This window comes from Scyliorhinus torazame, chromosome 4, assembly GCF_047496885.1.
Source record: "Scyliorhinus torazame isolate Kashiwa2021f chromosome 4, sScyTor2.1, whole genome shotgun sequence".
In the NCBI taxonomy this organism is placed as follows: Eukaryota; Metazoa; Chordata; class Chondrichthyes; order Carcharhiniformes; family Scyliorhinidae; genus Scyliorhinus; species Scyliorhinus torazame.
Window position 1 is genome coordinate 126931792 of NC_092710.1, and position 22776 is coordinate 126954567.

Here is a 22776-nt window from a genome sequence, read left to right on the forward strand (position 1 = left end):
GGCCTCCACAGTCGGTGGACTTATGGGTTGTCAATGGGGCAGACAGGCAGGGACAAGGGTTGCCCCCGGAATGGGTATACATGAAACGGGTTGTCGTGGTGGTGCTGAGTGTAGTTGCCCCCCGCTTGCCTCCATAGTACCTCCCCCACACCCTCACATGGCGGGACAACAAAATTTAGCCCTCTGGTTCCACCACTACGGAGGGCTCTGAGGTGTTGGGTGCTCTGAGGTACAGACGAACCAACACGGTTGCGATTGGTACAACGCAGTTTTATTCCATCTAACTATTTATACATCAGACTTGGTACTCAGCAAGTTGTAACTGTGTGAGTGTCTTGCTATGAGGTCCTGGCCCTGTGCCGTCTCCAGATGGACTGCCCAGGAAGTGTCGTGTTTCTTGTCTTATACTGTGTCTGCTCTTGTCTGTGATTGGCTGTCGTGTTATGTGTGCTAATTGGTCCGTTGGTCTGTCTATCATTATATATGTGTTATGATGTATGTTTGAATATCATGACATCCCCCTTTTTTACAAGATTATGTGCCTACGTGGTTATAAATATAAATGTGTCCTGAGTGCAGCTAAAGGTGTGTGTGTGTGCGTAATATTTGGGGCTTAACTATATACAAGGGGCGATGTCAAGTGTGACATGCTAACGAGGTTGTACCATAACAAAAGAAGAACAACGTGGAAACTTGGAACGATCAAACGAGGCCTGTAACGATAAAACAGTGACATGTTATAAAACAGTGGTTGCAAAAGTTTGACGTGTGACCAGTCTCATAAGTCCAGTCTCGTAGGTGGGGGATGAATTCGGGTTGAGCGTTAGGGTGGCACTCCATTCATCGCCCGGATTGATGGTGTTGACCCGGTTCGCATCAATGACCGCAAGCCGGAAGGCGTCTTGGTCATCTGTGTCGTCGGTTTGGATGTCGTGATGTGGTGGCTGAATTGTCCGCACATTCCTGCGAGGTTGTCGGAGATGTGGAAGATCAACAGGTTGAGCCGCTCGACAGTAGGCATTGTAATGGCCCATCTTGCCACAGCATAGGCATTGTCGGGTTTTTGCAGGACATTGCCCTTTTAAATGTGCAGCTCCACAGTTGCCGCACGTCATGACATCATGGCGTTTGTTACGCAGTTCGGTCAGGCTCAGCACGTTGTGACTGTGTAAGTGTCTTGCTGTGAGGCCCTGGCCCTGTGCCGTCTCCAGATGGACTGCCCAGGAAGTGTTGTGTTTCTTGTCTTATACTGTGTCTGTGATTGGCTGTCGTGTTATGTGTGCTAATTGGTCCGTTGGTCTGTCTATCATTCTGTATGTGTTATGATGTATGTTTGAATGTCATGACAGGCGCACCCCGGCCAAAGGTGCCCCCCCCCCCCAGCCACGCCCCCTCCCACCGAGCACTGGGGTGGAAAGCCAAGCCCCCCTGGGCTCTTTGCCTGTGTGCAAAGATGGCTACTCAGCACTTCAGCTCCCCACAGAAGAGCTTCCGCCAGGTTCACGTTTTCAAAAGGGAGTACTAATCAACACCAGCGTGTCCACTTGCTGGGGCGGCCGATGAATCACACGCCATTGGATATGGGGTAGCTCCCATTAATTGTATGGAATCAGGCTTAAGTGGTGATAATTGATTTCTTGCCATGCTGAGGCGAGATCCTGATTTCGCCAAAGGGCCGGTTGCATCGCAAACGTTTTGCCGCCTGGCGCGGTTCTCATTTTCGGCCTCTCCCGCAATTCACCGGCCTTGTTTTGCTCGAATGGGAATGCAACGAGGCAAGAGAATCGCGCCCACAGTTTTTCTGCTAAATGTGCTTCAATACATGAAAGCTTCCGAGAAAATGTTATGGAGTGAATTTGGAGATAAAATACACGGTAACTGAATTAGAATGTTCTTCAAAATCCCCAAGATATCTTTGAGGATAAACCTATCTGATGTCCCATCGCTGGCTGCATGTTTTGACTAAACTTTAGTCACCAAAATTTGATATAGTTGTGTTCCAGATGCCATTCATTTCACCTTCCTACTTTTATCATTAAACTGGTTGTAAGACTGGCATTGGACCTGCATTTAAACAAATCAAAAGTCAATGGGTGTGAAACTCACGGCGGCACTGGCACTACACGGGTGGCCAGGGGTTTCCTGCCTGTTATAGATCCCGCTCAGTTATCCTTCTCATTATAGTTGAGTCTCTGAAGAAATTGATTTCAGTTTGGTGAGAAATAAAGCTTTCAAAACATGTCCGTCCAGGACTACATGCATTCAGATAGCAAGAAAACCAAAAATGAGCTAAACAGACTAGATGCCAGTAAGCATATGCAGTCAACTGAGAAAAGGAGCCTTAATATTTTTAATTGAACATTTATATCAACAATAACTTTCTTTTATATTTTTTAAGGGTTTCAGCATACTCACTTGGCAGACTACACTGAAAGATGTCTGAACATGTGAAAAACACTTATTTGAATAACATATCAGTGTGGGGTTTGCACGTTCTCCCCATGTCTCCGTGGGTTTTCTCCGGGTGCTCTGGTTTCCTCCCACAGTCCAAAGATGTGCAGGTTATGTGGATTGGTTATGCCAAGTTGTCCCTTAGTGTCCAGGGATGTGCATATAAGGTTAGAGGGACAGGGCAGGGTGGATGAGGGAGTGGACCTGGGTAGAATGCTCTTTCGGAGGGTCAGCGCAGATTCGATGGGCTGAATGGCCTCCTTTTGCACTGTAAATTCTATGATGCTATAAATAGAAACAGAGAAACTAGGAGAATCCTCCGCACTTCCAGGGGCTAGGCGGGCGCCGGAGGGGTTGGCGCCACGCCAACTGGCGGTGAAGGGCCAGCGCGAGTTGGTGCATGTGCAGAACCGCCAGTGTGGTTCCTGCGCATCCGCAGGGGGGTTCTTCGCCGCGCCGGCCATGGCGGAGCCCTACAGAGGCCGGCACGGAAGGAAGGAGTGCCCCCCACGGTACAGGCCCACCCGCAGATCGGTGGGCCCCGAGCGCGGGTGAGGCCACCATGGGAGCTCCCCGCGGGTCCGGATCCCCCCGCGCCCCCCCCCCCCCCCCCCCCCCGAGGACTTCAGTATCCGGCCTACAAGCCAGGACCCGCTGTGATGGACCATATCCATTTCACGCCGACGGACAGGCCAGGAAACGACGGCTGCTCGGCCCATCGGGGCCCGGAGAATTGTCGGGGGGGGGCCACTGCCAACGGCCCCCGACCGGCGCGGCGTGATCCCCGCTCCCGCCCGAAAGCCGGCGTCGGAGAATATGGCAGCCGGCGTCGGAGTGGTGGGGCGGGATTCACGGCGCCCCCCCGGGGATTCTCCGACACTGTGGGAGGTCGGAGAATCCCGCCCACTATCTTTCTTCTATATATTCAGACCTTGGCCGAAATTCTCCGGAAACGGCGCGATGTCCGCCGACTGGCGCCCAAAACGGGGCAAATCAGATGGGCATCGCGCCGCCCCAAAGGTGCGGAATGCTCCGCATCTTTGGGGGCCGAGCCCCAACCTTGAGGGGCTAGGTCGGCGCCGGACGAATTTCCGCCCGCCAGCTGGCAGAAAAGGCCTTTGGTGCCCCGCCAACTGGCGCGGAAATGACATCTCCGGGCGGCGCATGCGCAGGAGCGTCAGCGGCCGCTGACAGCTTCCCACGCATGCGCGGTGGAGGGAGTCTCTTCCGCCTCCGCCATGGTGGAGTCCGTGGCGGAGGCGGAAGGGAAAGAGTGCCCCCACGGCACAGGCCCGCCCGCGGAGGGGTGGGCCCCGATCGCAGGACAGGCCACCGTGGGGGCACCCCCCGGGGCCAGATCGCCCCGCGCCCCCCCCCCCCATGACCCCGGAGCCCGCCCGCGCCGCCTTGTCCTGCCGGTAATGTAGGTGGTTTAATTTACGCCGGCGGGACAGGCATTTTAGCGGTGGGATTTCGGCCCATCCGGGCCGGAGAATCGAGTGGGGGCCCCGCCAACCGGCGCGGAGCGATACCCGCCCCTGCCGAATCTCCAGTGCCGGAGACTTCGGCAACCGGCAGGGGCGGGAATCAAGCCAGCCCCCGGCGATTCTCCGACCCGGCGGGGGGTCGGAGAATCTCGTCCCTTGTCCTCCAACTTCTGTGGTTGAGAATTCCACAGTTTCACTACCCTTTGATTGATGACATTTTCCTCATCTCAGTCCCCATATCCTGGGACTGTTTGCCCTGGTTCTAGATTCCTCAACCAGGGAAGATACCCTCCCTGCATCTAGTCCGTACAGCCCTGTTAGAATTGTATATGTTTCAATCAGATCTCCTCTCATACTTCTAAACTCTGGTGAATACAGGCCCAGTCGAACCAATTCTCCTCTGATGTACCATCAATGACCAGATGTTAAGCCTCCTGCAGCTGGAACCAGAATGGAAGCAGCGCAGGAGAGTATACACCTTCATACAGCGCCTGCTGGGTGGAGCCAGCAGGCTGGGATTTACCATATTAACAGAAGCACAGTGGCAGTACCGTAATACACCTAATGTGTGACCAGTGGTGTTGACCACATTCACCACCTGTTTAAAAAAAAGTCCAGCGGGGGTGAAAACCAACGTTACAGGTTGAGTCTGTCGGGGGCCTTGACCTTCCGCCGCGATCGCCTCAGTCCTGGTGGTGGTGTGGGCGCTGATGTGGGTACCTGTGACTCCAGGAGCGTGTTGTCCTCTCCTTCTTCACCCAGTACTGGATTCAGTGAGGGGACGGTTGCTGCCGGGGTGGGGGCTGCGGTGAGGGTCGCTGTTGGAAGGTTGAACGGCACAGGGGTGGGGGAGGCAAGCGGAGGGGGAGGGGACGGTACCAAGTCGAGGGTGGTGATGGTTGTGGATGGGGATCCAGCGGGTGCCAGGTCCCGGAGGGAGACTGTGTCCTGTCGCCCATCGGGGTGTGCCACGTAGGCGTACTGTGGGTTCGCATAGAGGAGGACTTTTTCGACAAGGGGATCAGATTTGTGGCTCCTCGCATGCTTCCGGAGGAGGACAGGCCCAGGAACTGTCAGCCAGGTTGGGAGCGAGACCCCTGAGGTGGACTTCCTCGGGAAGGCAAACACTCGTTCGTGAGGATTGTCATGTGAGAGTACTTGTAAGACATGGATGTTTAAGCAATGTACCTTTAAGAAAACAGTGATGTCAGAGAGTGGGTGAGGCTCAGCTCAGTTCAGCCATTTTGCAGTCTGTGTTTTGCGGGTTTTTAGTTTCAGTTTTAAAAAGAACCTGGCTGGTTTTGCTGAGAGCAGCTAAGAAAAGAACCTGGCTGGTTTTGCAGGGAGCAGTTTAAAAGTGCCTGGCTGTTTTGCTGTGAGCTGATTAAAAAGTAGAAAGCCAGGTTTGAGAAAGCAGTTTGGGTGCGTCTGTGGGTTTCCAGAGAGCTGCATGAAGAAAAGCAAGGTACTGGAGCTGAAATCAACCAAGCTAATATATCTCTGCCATTCTACAGAAAATATATATATCCTTTAACCTGATGTGATACTGTTTAAAGGTGTTAAGTCTCTTGGAAGTTTGAAGGAACATTTTAAGGAAGTATTTACTGTTGCAATATTTTCTGAGTTATCTTTGAAGTAAGGGGTGTTAAGAGATCCAATGTTTATTTAAAATGTTAAGTTGAGTTCATGGAATAAACAGTGTTTTGTGTTTAAAAACCCACGTGTCCATAATTGTAATCCCCCACCTAGGGAAAAGGCCATGTGCTCGGAAAAGCAACAAATCCATTAAAGTGAGAGGTTGGTTGAACACCATGATACATTTTGGGGTTCTGAAAAGCCTCACCCATAACAATTGGGGGCTCGTCCGGGATAAAAGTCTATCTATTGGATTAGCTTTTGTGAACTTAAAGACAGTGAAGGATTGTTGCTTTGCCGGTGTGGTATTTTAGTTTAAGTGGGGAGAGTGTTGTGAACAATGGCTCTTTCAGAGGCTCAGAAGTTTTTGGGGGTGGAGAATGTCACAAGTAGTACTTTACAGGCAGAAACGAAACGCAGGCTGTTAGATTTGGCAAAAACATTGCAGTTAACCTTACCTGATAAAATTCGAAAAGGTGAGGTAATTATGGCGGTGGTTAAGCATTTAAAGTTGCCTGAGATAGAGTTTGACTCATTGGAAATGGCAAAAATTCAGTTGCAAATTAAACAAATGGAACATCAGAAAGAATTAAAGCAGCTGGAATACGAGAGTGAGAGAGAGGAAAAAGAAAGAGAAAGAGAGAGAGGAAAAAGAAAAGGAGAGAGAAGAAAGGAGAAAAGAAAGAATAGCCCTATCAGAACAAAGTGAGATACAGATCAGGGAAAAAGATAAAGAGAGAGAGTTTGAACTTCAGAAAATGGCCATGAAATATGACAATCAGTTAAAATTGGCAGACGCAAAGGGAAACGTACAGTTGGATATAGTGATGAGGATAGGGGCGCATCGGGGAGGACCTTCTGCCAGCGGGAGACCGGGAGATTCCTAGACCGAAGTGCCAGTAGGACGGCCTTCCAGACCGTCGCGTTCTCCCTCTCCACCTGCCCGTTTCCCCAGGGGTTGTAACTGGTTGTCCTGCTCGAGGCGATGCCCTTGCTGAGCAAGAACTGATGCAGCTCATCACTCTGAAGGAGGATCCCCGATCGCTATGGATGTAGGTGGGGAAACCGAATAAGGTGAAGAGGCTGTGTCGGGCCTTGATGACCGTGGCAGACGTCATGTCGGGGCATGGGATGGCGAAAGGGAAACCCGAGTACTCATCAATGATACTGAGAAAGTACACATTGCAGTCAGTGGAGGGGAGGGGCCCTTTGAAGTCCATGCTGAGGCGCTCTGTCTAGCCGGTAGAAGTGCGCCTTGCACTCCGTGCAGACTTGGCAGTCCCTGGTCATGGTCCTGACTTCCTCAATGGAGTAGAGCAGGTTGCGGGCCTTGATAAAGTGTAAGAACCGGGTGACCCCCGGGTAGCAGAGGTCATTGTGGAGAGCCCGGAGTCGGTCCACTTGTGCGCTGGCACATGTATCGCGGGACAGGGCATCTGGGGACTCATTGAGCTTCCCCGGGCGATACAAGATCTTGTAGTTACAGATGGAGAGTTCGATCCTCCACCTCAAGATCTTGTCGTTCTTGATATTGCCCCGCTGTGTATTGCTAAACATGAAGGCAACGGACCGTTGGTAAGAGAGGAGAGTGAATCTCCTACCGGCCAGGTAATGCCGCCAATGTCACACAGCTTCCACAATGGCTTGGGCCTCCTTTTCGACAGAGGAGTGCCAAATCTCGGAGGCATGAAGGGTGCGAGAGAAGAAAGCCACGGGTCTGCCCGCCTGGTTGAGGGTGACGGCCAGAGCAACGTCCGATGCATCGCTCTCCACCTGGAAGGGGAGGGACTCGTCGACCGCGTGCATCGTGGCCTTGGCGATGTCCGCCTTGATGTGTTTGAAGGGCCGGCGAGCCTCGGCCGTCAGGGGAAGAACCATGGACTTGATGAGTGGGCGGGCCTTGTCCGCATAATTCGGGACCCACTGGGCGAAATATGAGAAGAACCCCAGGCATCGTTTCAGGGCCTTGGGGCAGTGGGGGAGGGGGAGTTCCAGGAGGGTGCGCATGCGGTCGTGGTCGGGCCCTAGGACTCCGTTTTCCACAACGTAGCCAAGAATGGCAAAGCGGACGGCGCGGAAAATGCATTTCTCCTTATTGTAGGTGAAGTTAAGGAGTTTGGCGGCATGGAGGAATTTCTGGAGATTCGCACCGTGGTCCTGCTGGTCATGGCCTCAGATGGTGACATTATCTAGGTACAGGAACGTGGCCCGCAGCCCGTACTGGTCAACCATTCGGTCCATCTCTCGCTGGAAGACGGAGACGAAGTTGGTGACGCCGAAGGGAACTCTAAGGAAGTGATAGAGGTGGCCATCTGCTTCAAATGCAGTGTATTGATGGTCCTCCAGGCAGATGGGGAGCTGGTGGTACGTGGGCTTCAAGTCAACAGTGGAGAAGACTCGATACTGCGCAATCTGATTGACCATGTCAGATATGCATGGGAGGGGGTACGCATCGAGCTGCATGTACCGGTTGATGGTCTGACTGTAGTCGATTACCATGGGGGCGGGTTTCTCCGACCCCCTGCCGGGTCGGAGAATTGCTTGGGGGGGGGGGGGGGGCGGCGTAAATCCCGCCCCCGCCGCCCGCCGAATTCTCCGAAGGGTGATATGTCGGCGGGGCGTCAATCGCGCCGCCCATCTCGGAGAATGGCAGGGGCGGGCGCGAGACAATGGACTCCGGGGCTGCCCATATTCTCCCAGCCGGATGGGCCGAAGTCCCGCCGACATCATGTCGGCGTATATCAAAACACCTTTTTAACGGCGTCAACCAGTGCTGATGGTTGACGCTGTCCAGCGTGGAGGTCGGTCACGGCCTGGGGGGTGGCCGCAGGAGAGGTGCTGGCGTGGCCGCAGTCTGTGTGTGGGGGAGAGATGTGTGTGGGTGTGTGGGTGGCGGGGGGGGGGTGGGGTGGGCTTCGGGGGAGTGCCAGGGAAAAGGGGGGGGAGTGCCGGCGAGGGGGACGGGGGGGCTGAGTGCCGGGTACGTGAGGATGAGTGCCGGGTCCGGGGGGTTGAGTGCCGGCGGAGGGGGGGGGGGGGGGGGGGTGCCGGGGATGGGGGGGGGTGAGTGCCGGGGATGGGGGGGTGAGTGCCAGGGACGGGGGTGGGGGGTGAGTGCCGGGGAGGGGGTGCGAGGGCAAGGGAGTTTGTCCGCCTGGCCAGGTGCCAACCTCCAACAGTCGCGCCCAGGAAGCCCATGCCACCTGGCTGGGGGAGGGGGGGTACGGGCAATGATGACAGGTCATTGTGTCCCCCCCCCCCGTCCCCCCACAGGCCGTCATGTTTTCTGATCAGCCAGCGATGTTGGCCGCCGTGGCGGCAGCCGCTATTCTCCATGTTGCCCTGGAGGAGGAGGAGGAGCGTGCCAGAGAGGCGGCGCAGGCTGCCGCAGAGGAGCATGCCGCAGAGGGGAAGCCGCCCTGGTTGGAGGGACACCCGCCCGACAGGACAAGGAGGAGGAGCAGGGGCAGCACGTCGTGGAGGAGGAACACGAGGAGGGGGAGGAGGACGTCGCGGCGCCACGGCAACGGAGGCACCCGAGGAGGCCCCGTGTGTACCGGCCCCGGTTGTTGTACCAGGACCTCACGGACCGGGAATGCAGGAGGAGACTCTGGATAAGCCGGGAAACCATGGCACACATCTGTCACCTGCTGGCACACCTGGCACTGCCTGACACCCTCTCCCCGTGCCGTGAAGGTTATGGTGGCCCTGAACCTTTATGCAACGGGGTCATTCCAGGCACCGAGTGGGGACCTGTCCGGCATATTGCAGACATCGGTGCACCGGTGCATCCGGGCAGTGACAGACGCTCTATATGCCATTGCGCACCGCTACATCCGCTTCCCTGTGGATCGGGCCAGCCAGGATGTCCGGGCCGTGGGCTTCTCTGCCGTGGCCGGGTTTCCCATGGTCCAGGGCGCGATCAATGGGATGCACGTCGCCGTGCGGCCACCTGCAGATAACAGGGCCGTGTTCACCAATAGGAAGGGGACCTATTCAATGAACATCCAGGTGGTCTGCGATCACCGCATGATTATCCTACACGTCTGCGCCCGGTACCCGGGAAGTGTACATGACTCATACGTGTTGTCACGGTCTTACATCCCCGGCATGTACGAGGGACGCCACCCCCGGCTGAGGGGCTGGTTGCTGGGCGACAGGGGTTACCCGTTGCGGTTGTGGCTGATGGCACCTATACGGAGGCCACAGAATGACGCGGAGAACAGCTACAATGATGCCCATGTAGCGACAAGGGGAGTGATAGAGAGGTGCTTTGGCGTGCTGAAGATGCGTTTCAGGTGCCTGGACCTCTCTGGGGGTGCCCTCCAGTATCGGTCAGATAGGGTCGGCCGCATCATTGTGGTGTGCTGCGTGCTGCACAATATAGCCCAGCAGAGGGGCGATGTGCCGCAGGCAGAGGAGGGCGGAGGGCGGAGTGGAGGAGCAGCAGGAAGAGGCGCAGTCCTCCCCAGGTGTGGGGGATGGGGGCAATGGTCAGGGCAGACAGGCTAGACATGGGTGGTTGGCTGTCCACCTTTACCGGCTGGGCCAGCGGGCACGGGACAGGCTGATAGCCGCCCGCTTCACTGACTAGGGGGTGTGGGAATCGGGTAGTATGGCCACAGACCGCACACCATGGCAACACCCGAACACCCTCACCCCCCCACCCATCCACCCACCCAGCACCCTCACCACCCCCCCCCAAGCCACACCCACCTCACCCGCATGCACACCACCCCTCCATTGCACATCCACCTGCGGCACGACGGCCAGGCTCTCACGGGCGCCGGTGGACGCGTGTCTATTGCAGACCATGGAGGATGATGACAACCCGCCCTGCAATGAGCTCCTGGCTCCACATCGTTGGATAATGTCTGACCCATGGCCACAGTACCACCATCCACCCGGACCATCCCTGCATGCGGCTGTGACACTGCAGCGCACGGTCCCGTCCTCTGCCCGGGGGGGATGTTGATGGCGGCCCAGGGGGAAGGGGGCAGACTCACCTCAGGCCGATGTAAGACCACTCTTCACACACACACTGGCGCTCAACGTACATGACACCCCCGCACACTTCAGACAGAGCACAAAGGCAGCTTCTGTAGGTGTTAAAGTGATTTTAATGACAAACAGTGCATACACATGCCCTAACCCCTAAAACTCGTCTGTGCCCTGCACCCGTGCCAACTTACTCAGTGTCTAATTGTTTGGCCTTACGGGCCCTTTGACTCCGCCTAGGTGGTTCCCCAGATGGTACAGCTGAACTGGAGGTGGTCTCCTGCGATTCCTGCCCTCTGACTCGGGATCCCTTTGGCGGCCGTTTCCTGGGGCGTCCCGGCCTAGATGGGCCAGGCTGCGGCCCAGGCGACTGGGTGGCGATCTGCCAGCCTGTCCTGCCCGTTGCCCACCCGATGCACCTGGGACGGAAGGGGGGAGTCCGAGGTGTCACGGTGTTCCTGTACATCCCCTACAGGGGGACCAGGGACGGGCGCCAGCAACTCCTGCTCCCTCGAGGTCCCCAATGGCCCCCAGGCCTCTACATGGGTCGGGGGTGTGAACAGACTGGCCATCCGACGCCCCTCCGACACCTAGCGCTGCCAGTCCTGGAGGCCCGTGCTGGTATCAACAAGGGTCTGCAGCTTTGCAGCCATGGAGCTCAGGGAGTTGGCCATCCCTGTCTGTACTGTGCAACGCCGACTAGCCATGGGCAATGGCGCTGATGCCCTCAGCGATGGCCTGCTGAGACTGGGCCCTGGCCTGCAGGGATTGGGCCATTCCCTGCTGAGACTGGGCCATGCCCTGCAGAGACTGGGCCATGGCCTGCTGAGACTGGGCCATGGCCTGCTGAGACTGGGCCATGGCCTGCTGAGACTGGGCCATGGCCTGCTGAGACTGGGCCATGGCCTGCTGAGACAGGGCCACGGCGTTGAGCGCCTCTGCCATCTGCCGCTGGCGCTGGCTCATGGCCTCCTGTGAGAGGGCAGCCATGTCCTGGGCCACAGACGCCGCCTGCATGGAAAGCCCCAGGCCTTGCATAATGCTCCCTATGTCTGACACCGTCGCACCCATTGCCTCCACCCCAGATGCCACCCGTGCGGTGTCAGCTTGGGTGGCACGCATGACCGGCACCACTCCCAGCTCCTGGACGCGGGTGGACTCCTCCACCTGCGACTGCAGCCGCCGCAAGCCGGCCGTCACCCTCTTCGCTCGTCCCAGGTTCGGTGGTTGCATCGGGGCTATGGGTGGGTGTGGTAACTCCAGGAACCCAGGATCCATCTGGGCGGCAGATGTTCGCTGGCGCCTGGATGCTCTCTGACCGCCCGGCCCCTTAGCTGCTCCTACCTCCACCTGCTGTACCGGGACGGCTGTGTTGTGCGCACCAGTGAGTGTACCAGACGCCTCAACACTAAAGTGCCCAACTGTGGTGAGTGTTTCTGCGATGGTGGAGGGTGTTGGTGACAGCAGTGGCGTGTGTTGTGCTCTTCGTCCCACTCTGAGTCCATGGCACTTTGGGGTGGGGGTTCGTCTCCACCCATCCACTCTGTGTCACTGTCCGGTATTTTGGTTTCCTGGGTAGGGGTGTCCTGGGTAGGGGTCTCCTGGGTAGGGGTGTCCTGGGTAGGGGTGTCCTGGGTAGGAGTGTCCTGGGTAGTGGTGTCCTGGGTAGGGGTGTCCTGGGTAGGGGCGTCCTGGGTAGGGGCGTCCTGGGTACGGCTGTCCTGGGTAGTGGTGTTTGGATAGGGCTGTCCTGGGTAGTGGATACGTGGCTCAGCTGCGATGGGGGCCTATGGCTGCCCCCTTCGTCGCTGGATGGCACATGCCTGCGTCGCCGCACCCGCACGAGATGGCGGGCGTCGTCTCCCTATTGCTCCAGGTCTCTCCGTCTCCCGTGGTCGCCGTGGGGCATCCTGCGGGCGTCGCGTGCCAGAGGGTCCGGGTATTTCCATATCCCACAGTCGCCCTGGGGCATCCTGAGGGCGGTCTGCATCTGCGGGGATGGGTGCCTCGACGTTTGCTCCTGCGATACACAATGAAGCATGCATGGTTAGACACGCAGGCGGTGATCAGGTGATATGGGGGAGGGGGGATATGGGGACGGGCTGTCGGTGGCTCACTTGCTAGTACGCCCCCGACCTCTGCATCGGCAACCTCCCGGTCCTCAGGTCCGCCAGCCAGTTCCAGGGCCCTTTCCTCGTGTTCGGTCAGTGGCCTCTCATCAGCGGGCCCTCCTCCAGTCCTCTCATGCTCCTATTGGTGTGTGCGCGCTTCTCCTGTGGGGGGGCGGGTGGGTGGCAGGGGTAAAGGGCAACAGTGTTAGACAGGTATATGAATGCACGCCATCGGTAGCGCGTATAGTGCCGCACAATGGGCAGGGAGGGGGGGGGGACTCACCCTGGCTGCCCTGACGAGGTCGTTCACCTTCTTGTGGCACTGGGTGCCTGTCCGTGGTGTCAGAGCCACAACGCTGACGGCCTCTGCCACCTCCCTCCACAGACGCCGGCTGAGGCGTGGGGCGACCCTGCGGCCGTGTCCGGGGTACAGGGACTCCCTCCTCTCCTCCACTGCGTCCAGGAGCGCCTCGGGGCTGCGCGGCGGGTGGTGATCTTGTCAGGTCTTCCGGGGTGGGGGGGGGGCGCGTCTTTCGAGCCGTCATGCCATGCGTCGTCAATGAGGCCGCACGGCGTCACCGTCCACGTCGGGTGACGCCATTGCGAATGGCGTCACACCGCTGCTAGCCCATTTGGGGCCGGATAATTTGCGTTGTTTGGGGGGGGGCCGACGCCGGAGTGATCCGCGCCGTTTTTGGCGCCGGGTCCCGGACATCGCGCCAGTTTTTGGAGAATCCCGCCCCCGGTTTTTCTCCCCAAATTTAACTACCACCACTTGAGCTCTCCAGAGGCTGTTACTGGCCTCAATGACCCCCTCCCGCAGAAGCCACTGGACCTCCGACCTGATAAAGGTCCTGCCCTGTGTACTGTCCCGTCTGCTCCTCGTGGCGACGGGCTTACAGTCCGGGGTGAGGTTTGTGAAAAGTGAGGGCGGATCGACCTTAAGGGTCGTGAGGTCACAGACGGTGAGAGAGGGCAGGGGTCCGCCGAACTTCAGAGTAAGGCTTTGGAGGTGGCTCTGAAAATCTAGACCGAGTAACAGGGCAGCGCAGCGATGGGGGAGGACGTAGAGTCTGAAGTTGCAGTACTCTACGCCCTGTACGGAGAGGGTCGCGACGCAGAGCCCCCGGATTTGTACGGAATGGGATCCGGAGGCCAGGGAGATTTTCTGGGTGATGGGGAGGACCGGGAGGGAGCAGCGCCTTATCGTGGCAGGGTGGATGAAACTCTCTGTGCTCCCGGAGTCGAAGAGGCAGGTTGTCTCGTGCCCGTTCATCCGTACAGTCGCCGTAGCAGTCGCGAGGTTGCGGGGCCGAGATTGCTCGAGGGTGATGGAGACGAGCTGCGAAAGATGGTGGGAGTTGTTGGGCTGATCGGCGGTGGCGGAGGTATCGGCGGCCCGCGAATGGCCAAGCGAGCAGGGGTCCGGAGGCGCGGTCCAAGATGGCGCCGAAGATGGCAGCGCCCACGGGGCGCACATAGCGCACGACATCCAAGATGGCGGTGCCCACGGGATGCACGTAGCGGGCGGCGGCGAAGATGGCAGCGTCCCTGGATTGCACGTGGGGGGGTGTAGCGATGCTGGGCCTGGAAACGGCAGTGATTGATCGGGCCTGGCAAACGGAGACGAAGTGGCCCTTCTTGCCACACCCGTTGCAGGTCGCGCTCCACGCTGGGCAGCGTTGTCTGGGGTGCTTGTTCTGGCCACAAAAATAGTGTTTGGCGCCTCCGGAGTTGGCTGGCTGCCGCGCAGCACAGGCTTGCGGCCTACCCGGGTCGAATGATGGTGGGGCCCACGACGCCCACGAGGGTGCCGCGCGGTCGAAGGTATAGGACTCCAGATTGTGGGAGGCCACATCTAGGGAGTTAGCGAGCTGCTCAGTCTCTGTAAGGTCGAGCGTACCCCCTTCCAATAATCACTGGCGAACGTAATTGGACTTAATGCCCGTAACATAGGCGTCCCTGATCAGCAGTTCTGTGTGTTGGACTGCCGACACTGCCTGGCAATTACAGTTCCTACCAAGTATCCGCAAAGCATGCAAGAAATCGTCCTGAGTTGCCGTCTCGTGGCCAGGAGGTGCCTGGCGAACACTTGATTCACAGTCTTGATGTACTGTCTTTTTAGTGGTGCCATCGCTTCTGTATAGGTGGGCGTGTCCCGAATGAGGGGGAAAACTTGTGGGTTCACCCATGTGTAGAGGATTTGGAGCTTCTGCAGGTCTGAGAGGGCTTCTGTAGATGCTCCGAGGTATCCTTCAAAGCAGGCTAGCCAGTGCTCGAAGGTGGCTGTGGCGTCGGCTGCGTAAGGGTTCAGCTCCAGGCGATCAGGCTTGAATAAGACGTTCATCTCTAAAATTCTAGTGCAATAAATTGATGTAGGCTTTATTGCACTAGATGTTAAGCCTCCTGCAGCTGGAATCAGAATGGAGGCAGCATAGGAGAGCATACACTTTTATACAGCGCCTGCTGGGAGGAGCCAGCAGGCTGGGATTTACTGTGTTAACTGTAACAGTGGCAGGACTGTAATACATGTAGTGTGTGACCAGTGGTGTTTACCACATTCTCATAGGACAGTTCTTTGGTAGGGAGAATAAAACTGCATCGTAATACTCCAAGTGGCATCTCGCCAAGGCCCTGTATAACTGCAGTAAGACATCCCTAATTCTGAATTCAAATCATCTTGAAATGAAGGCCAAGATGCCATTTGCCTTTCTTTTTAAAAAATAAATTTAGAGTACCCAATTAATTTTTTTACAATTAAGGGGCAATTTACCGTGGCCAATCCACCTACTCTGCACATCTTTGGGTTGTGGGGGTGAAACCCACGCAAACACCGGGCGAATGTGCAAACTCCACACGGACAGTGACCCAGAGCCGGGATCGAACCTGGGACCTCGGTGCCATGAGGCAGCAGTGCTAACCACTGTGCCATCGTGCTGCCCTTCCATTTGCCTTCCTAATTGCTTGCTGCACCTGTCTCTCCACTTTCATTGACTAGTGTGCAAGGACACTCAAATCCTTTTGTACATCCGCACTTGTTTTAAATAATCATTTTCTTTTTTTCACACCGAAGTGTATAACTTCACATTTAGCCATGTTGTACTGCCATGTGTCTGCCCACTCACTCAACTTGTCCAAATCACCTTGAAGCCTCCTTGCGTCCTCCTCACAACTCAGAATTCCACCTAGTTGTGTGTCGTCACCAAACTTGGAAACATGACATTTGGTTCTGTCAGCTCGGTCATTTATATATATCATAAACAGCTGGGGCCCAAGCACTGATTCTTAATGTACCCAACTAGTCACCCACCGCCTGCCACTCGAAAAAATACCCATTCATTTTCAGTCTCTGACCCAATTTTTCTGCCAGTGGAATTTTATGCTCCCACTGAAGTCAATTGACTTTTGAATAGCTTGCTGCATTTTCTAGCCCCACCCCCTCTATGATGGGACCATGAAATTTAGCCCTCTGTTTCAAGATTCTCAATCCATTCCAATGCATCAGCCCCTATCCCCTGGCTTTTGGGCAGCACAGTAGCATAGTGGTTAGCACAGTTGCTTCACAGATCCAGGGTCCCAGATTTGATTCCCCGTTGGGTCACGGTCTGTGTGGCGTCTGTCCATTCTCCCAGTGTCTGCGTGGGTTTCCTCTGGGAGCTCCGGTTTCCTCCCACAGTCCAAATATATGCTGGTTCAGTGGATTGGTCATGCTAAATAAAATTGCCCCTTCGTGTCCAGGGATGTGCTCTTTCCAAGGGCAGGTGGGACTCAATGGACTGTATGGCCTCCTTCTGCACTGTAGATTCTATGATTCTTTATTTTGCTCACAAACCTCTCACCAGGGACCTTGTCAAAGAGAGGAGGTAAGAAGTGGCGTGGGGTGATGCGGACTTCCGACTGGGACATTCGCCATGCTAGCTGCGGCAGGAGGGGTGCCTGTCAGGGCTGGGGGGCAGGGGAAGGGGGGGTAGCAGACCGAGCAGCCGGGGAGCCCCCCAACAGGGCAGGAATGGTGCCCAGACAAAGACCTCCATTACGGCGGTCATCTTGCGGGCCACCCACCCCGGCCCCTGGGTGCCCGCAGTGACAACGGCCATATGGACGGGCATCCACTCCCCCAACCTGGCCACCCCGCCCAACTGGCAGCCGTCCACCAGGGGACCAACCAGGGCCACACTAACGGCAGCCCCCAGTGAGGGCAGTACCAGCCAATGGTGCCCCTAGCAGCAGTGACGGGCGCCAGGACTGGGGCACTGACGGGGCCGGGGTGCGGATGTGGGCCCTGCGGTGCCAACCGGGCCAACGTGTAGCCCATGGTACCTGTTTAGGCATGGGTGTATGCGCCATGATGACATGTTTGCCTCTCACCCCCTGGCTTTTGGTCATCAACCTGCGATGCTGGCCGCCTTGGCGATGGCCGCTGCCCTGCATTAAGTCCTGTGGCAGCGTGAGCGGGGGCCACTCAGAGAGGAGCCAGAGGCTGCAGCAGAGGAGCGGGCAGCAGAGGGGTAGGTGGCAGTTCCACAAGCTGGAGGGGCGGCTGCCCAACAGGCCGAGGAGGAGGAGGAGGGGGTGCCAAGGAGGTGCCAGATGAGGCCCCGCGTATACCGGCACGGCATGTCGTTTGAGGACTTTCCGAAGCGGGCAAGCAGAAGGAGACTGCGGTTGAGCAGGGAGATAGTCAGACACATCTGCCAGATTCTGGCACACCTGGTACCCCATGGGTATGGGGGAGGACACCTGCTCCCGGTGGCCATCAAGGTGACGGTCGCGCTTAACTTCTAATCAACGGGGTCGTTCCAGTCGCCGAGTGGAGACCTGTCCGGCATCTCCCAGGCATCGGCGCAGAGGTGCATCAGCGCTGTCACTGACGCCCTGGACGCCCAGGCGAAGTGGCACATTGATTACCCAATGGATCGCACCCACCAGGATGCCGCAATGGTGTTCGCTGCCATTGCTGGGTTACCCCAAATCCAGGGGGTGATAGACGGGATGCATGTCGCCCAAGCCACCGACGGATAACAGGTTGCTGTTCACAAACAGCAAGGGGAACCATTCGATGAACATACAGGTGGTCTGCGATTATCAGATGTGCATTATGCACATCCGCATCCGGTACCAGGGCCGACATCCCCCCTCCCCCCTGGCTGCGGGACTGGTTGCTGGGTGACAGGGGTTACCATTGCGGTCATGGCTGATGACGCCGATCTGGAGGTCACAGACCGACGCGGAGACCCGCTACAACGACGTCCATCCAGCGACTAGACGTGTTGTTGAGAGGTGCTTTGGGGTCCTGAAGATGCGCTTTAGGTGCCTGGACCGCTCTGGAAGGGTTCTCCAGTACCAAGACCAGGAGGTGGCCTCCTGCATCCTCCACAACATCGTGCAGCAGAGGGGCGACGTGCTGGAGGAGGATGAGGAGGAAGGGTAGGCCTCGTCCGACGAGGAGGATGTTGGGGAAGGAGACAATGAGCGGGACATGAGGCCTGGCCAGGCATGGGAGGCCGCACAACGATACCACCAGGGCCTGTGCGCACGGTACTCACTCGTCGCAACACGCTTCACAGACTAGGGGGGAAGGGGGGAGGGTGGTCACTGACCAGGGGCACGAACACCACCATCCCATACCTTCTTACCTCCCACACCACCGAACACCCTCACCTCCCACAGCACCAAACCACCTGCATGCACATCCCCTCCGTTACACAAACCTGCGGCACTACGAGCCGGGGGCACTGGGTTGGCAGTGACAGCGGGTCTGGTTCATGGGATGGAGGATGATGACAGTCTGCTCTGCGATGAGCTCCATGCTCCACATTGTTTGACAATGTCTGACATGTCCAGAGTGACATGGCCAGCACTGATCGCCCCACCCCACCACACCCATCAGTCAGAGCACAGAGGCAGGTTTCAATCGTGTCAACAGGTGTTTAATGTGGAGGTATATTCAGTCTGTGCCCTTGCCTCTGTGGTGGTATGTATTAGGGGTAATACGGTACACCACGTGTCGACAGGCTATTGGTGGAGGGATGCCAGGTCCTGATAGGATCTGCCACCTACTGGACTCCACCCAGAAATGCCGGTATAAGAACCCAATTTTTCCCTCCATTTCCCTCAGCAGTTGTATTCTGTAACCACGCTGCTGGGGATAAAGTTCTGCTTAATAAAGCCTTCAATTGACATTACCTCAACCTATCTCGCGTCATATTCGCGGTGCTACAATTTATTAAGCAGAATTTAAATGGAAGAAAACGACGTGGGAACATGGAGCTCTGAATCACCCCGGAGTGCCTGCGCATCGCACCCCAAGCAGCTAACTCGGCCTCTATCTTCAAACACTGGATGGCATGTTTTGAGGGCTACCTCCGAACGGCCCCCGGCACACCGACTGACGAACAAAAGATGCAGGTCCTATATTCCAGGGTGAGTCCTGACGTCTACTCCCTTATCAAGGACGAGGACGGTTTCACCGGTGCCATCGCCGCGCTGAAGGATATCTACATCCGGCCCGCCAACCAGGTTTTTGCTCGCTACCAGCTCGCCACACAACGGCAATTTCTGGGGGAATCGCTGGACGAGTTTTATAACGCCCTGCAGATCCTGGGTCGAAACTGCAACTGCCCGGCGGTAACAGCGAGTGAACACACAGAGCTCCTGGTCCGCGATGCGTATGTGGCAGGTTTGGCCTCTTCCCAGATCCGCCAGAGGCTTCTGGAGAAATAATCTCTGGGACTTACAGAAGCTCGGGCCCTGGCGGCATCCCTCGATGTGGCCTCGCGTAACGCCCGCACCTACGCCCCCGACCGCACTACAGCCCCTTGGGCTCCGTGGACCCCCGCTGCGGTCGACTCTCCGCCACCCCCCCCCCACCCCCGCAAACCTGCGCGGCCAAAACACCAGACCAACCGGGGGGGCCCCGCTGCTATTTTTGCGGCCAGCCGAAACACACTCGGCAGCGATGCCCGGCCCGCACGGCTACCTGCAAAAGCTGCGGGAAGAAAGGCCACTACGCGACGGTGTGCAAGTCCCGCGGGGTCGCCGCTATCTCCGGGGAAGAAACGGGACCACAGACCCAGCTCCCCCAGCGATCCACGTGTGACCAACGGATGCCGCCATTTTGGACCCCGGACGCCATGAGGGAGAGATGGGCGCCGCCATTTTGTCCACCCCCGACCGCGCTTGATCCGTGGACGCCGCCATCTTGCCTGAAGGACCCCGACACAGACGGCCACACACTGCCTGATTACGATGCTCAACTTCAACAACCACATCTGGCTTCGACGACCCTCGACCAGTCGCGACCCCGGACGCTCCAGACTGCAACCACTACAGTCCTAGTGAATGGCTATGAGACGGCGTGTCTTATCGACTCTGGGAGCACGGAGAGCTTCATTCATCCGGACACGGTAAGGCGCTGTTCCCTCGTAATTCGGCCAAGCACCCAGAAAATTTTCCTGGCGGCGGGATCCCACTCCGTTCAGATCACGGGGTTCTGCATCGCTAATCTAACGGTGCAGGGGAGGGAGTTCCAAAATTACCGACTGTATGTCCTCCCCCATCTCTGTGCGCCCACACTCCTAGGGTTGGACTTCCAATGCACCCTCCAGAGTTTAACATTTAAATTTGGCGGCCCTATACCCCCACTGACTGTCTGCGGCCTCGCGACCCTCAAGGTTGAACCGCCTTCCTTGTTTGCGAACCTCACACCGGATTGCAAACCCGTCGCCAAAAGGAGCAGACGGTACAGCGCCCAGGACCGAGCATTTATCCGGTCCGAAGTCCAGAGGCTGCTGAAGGAAGGCATCATCCAGGCTAGTAACAGTCCCTGGAGAGCCCAGGTGGTAGTTGTTAAGACCGGGGAGAAACAGAGGATGGTCATCGACTATAGTCAGACCATCAACAGCTACACTCAGCTAGATGCGTACCCTCTCCCCCGCATATCCGACATGGTCAATCGGATTGCACAGTACAAGGTCTTTTCCACCGTGGACCTCTAGTCCGCCTACCACCAGCTCCCCATCCGTCCCGGTGACCGCAACTATACTGCCTTCGAAGCAGACGGGCGGTTATACCATTTTTTAAGGGTTCCATTCGGCGTCACGAACGGAGTCTCGGTCTCCCAACGAGAGATGGACCAAATGGTTGACCAGCGCGGTTTACGGGCCACGTTCCCGTATCTCGACAACGTCACCATCTGCGGCCACGACCAGCACGACCACGACGCCAACCTCCAAAAATTCCTCCAGACCGCTCACGCCCTGAACCTCACTTACAACAAAGAAAAATGCGTGTTCCGCACCGATTGTCTAGCCATCCTGGGCTACGTAGTGCGTAATGGAGTGATAGGCCCCGACCCTGAACGCATGCGCCCCCTCATGGAGTTCCCTCTCCCCCACTGTGCCAAAGCCCTGAAACGTTGCCTGGGCTTCTTTTCTTATTACGCCCAGTGGGTCCCCCAGTACGCAGACAAGGCCCATGCACTAATCCAGTCCACTACTTTTCCCCTGACGACAGAGGCCCGCCAGGCCTTTAGCCGCATCAAAACGGATATCGCAAAGGCCACGATGCGCGCCATCGACGAGTCCCTCCCCTTCCAGGTCAAGAGCGACGCATCGGATGTAGCTCTGGCGGCCACCCTCAACCAAGCAGGCAGACCCGTGGCCTTCTTCTCTCGAACCCTCCACGCTTCAGAAATCCGCCACTCCTCAGTGGAAAAGGAGGCACAAGCAATAGTGGAAGCTGTGCGATACTGGAGGCATTACCTGGCCGGTAGGAGATTCACTCTCTTCACTGACCAACGGTCGGTTGCCTTCATGTTCGATAATGCACAGCGGGGCAAGGTCAAGAACGACAAGATCTTGCGGTGGAGGATCGAACTCTCCACCTTCAATTATGAGATCTTGTATCGTCCCGGAAAGCTGAACGAGCCATCCGATGCCCTATCTCGCGGCACATGTGCCAATGTACAAGTGGACCGTCTACAAGCCCTCCACGAGGACCTCTGCCACCCGGGGGTCACTCGTTTCTACCACTTCCTTAAGGCCCGAAACCTCCCTTAGTCCGTCGAGGACGTCCGAAGAGTCACCAGAAACTGCCAGATCTGCGCTGAGTGCAAACCGCACTTTTTCAGGCCAGATAGAGCGCACCTGGTTAAGGCCTCTCGACCCTTTGAACGCCTCAGTTCGGATTTCAAAGGCCCCCTCCCCTCCACTGATCGCAATGCGTACTTCCTGAACGTCATTGACGAATACTCCCGTTTCCCTTTCGCCATCCCCTGCCCCGACATGACAGCGTCCACGGTCATTAAAGCCCTCGGTACCATTTTTACACTGTTCGGTTTCCCCGACTATATCCATAGCGACAGGGGGTCCTCCTTTATGAGTGACGAACTGCGTCAATTCCTGCTCAGCAGGGGCATAGCCTCGAGCAGGACGACCAGTTACAACCCCCGGGGGAACGGGCAGGTAGAAAGGGAGAATGGAACGGTCTGGAAGGCCGTCCTGCTGGCCCTCCGGTCTAGGAGCCTCCCAATTTCCCGCTGGCAGGAAGTCCTCCCGGATGCCCTTCACTCTATCCGGTCCCTGCTGTGCACCACCATGAATCAAACGCCTCACGAGCGCCTCCTCCTCTTTCCTAGGAAGTCCTCCACTGGAACGCCACTTCCGACCTGGCTAGCAGCTCCAGGACCCATTCTGCTCCGAAAACATGTGCGGGCGCACAAGTCAGATCCGTTGGTGGAACGGGTGCATCTCCTTCACGCCAACCCGCAATACGCCTATGTGGAGTACCCCGATGGGCGACAGGACACGGTCTCCTTGCGGGATCTGGCGCCCGCCGGAGCTACCCACACCCCCCCAATGCCAATCACCACCTCCTCACTCCCGCCGGTTCATCCCGCAGCCACCCCCTTCCCGGGGGGTTCGGTTCTCCTCCCAGACCCGCCCAGGAGTAAGGACACAGGGGACAGCCCTACGCTCCCAGAGTCGACGGGACTCGAGCCAGCGCCATCACCACCACTCCCGAGACGATCGGAAAGGACGACCAGGGCGCCCATCCGGCCCATCGAATCACTTTAACTCTCAACGTTTTCAGTT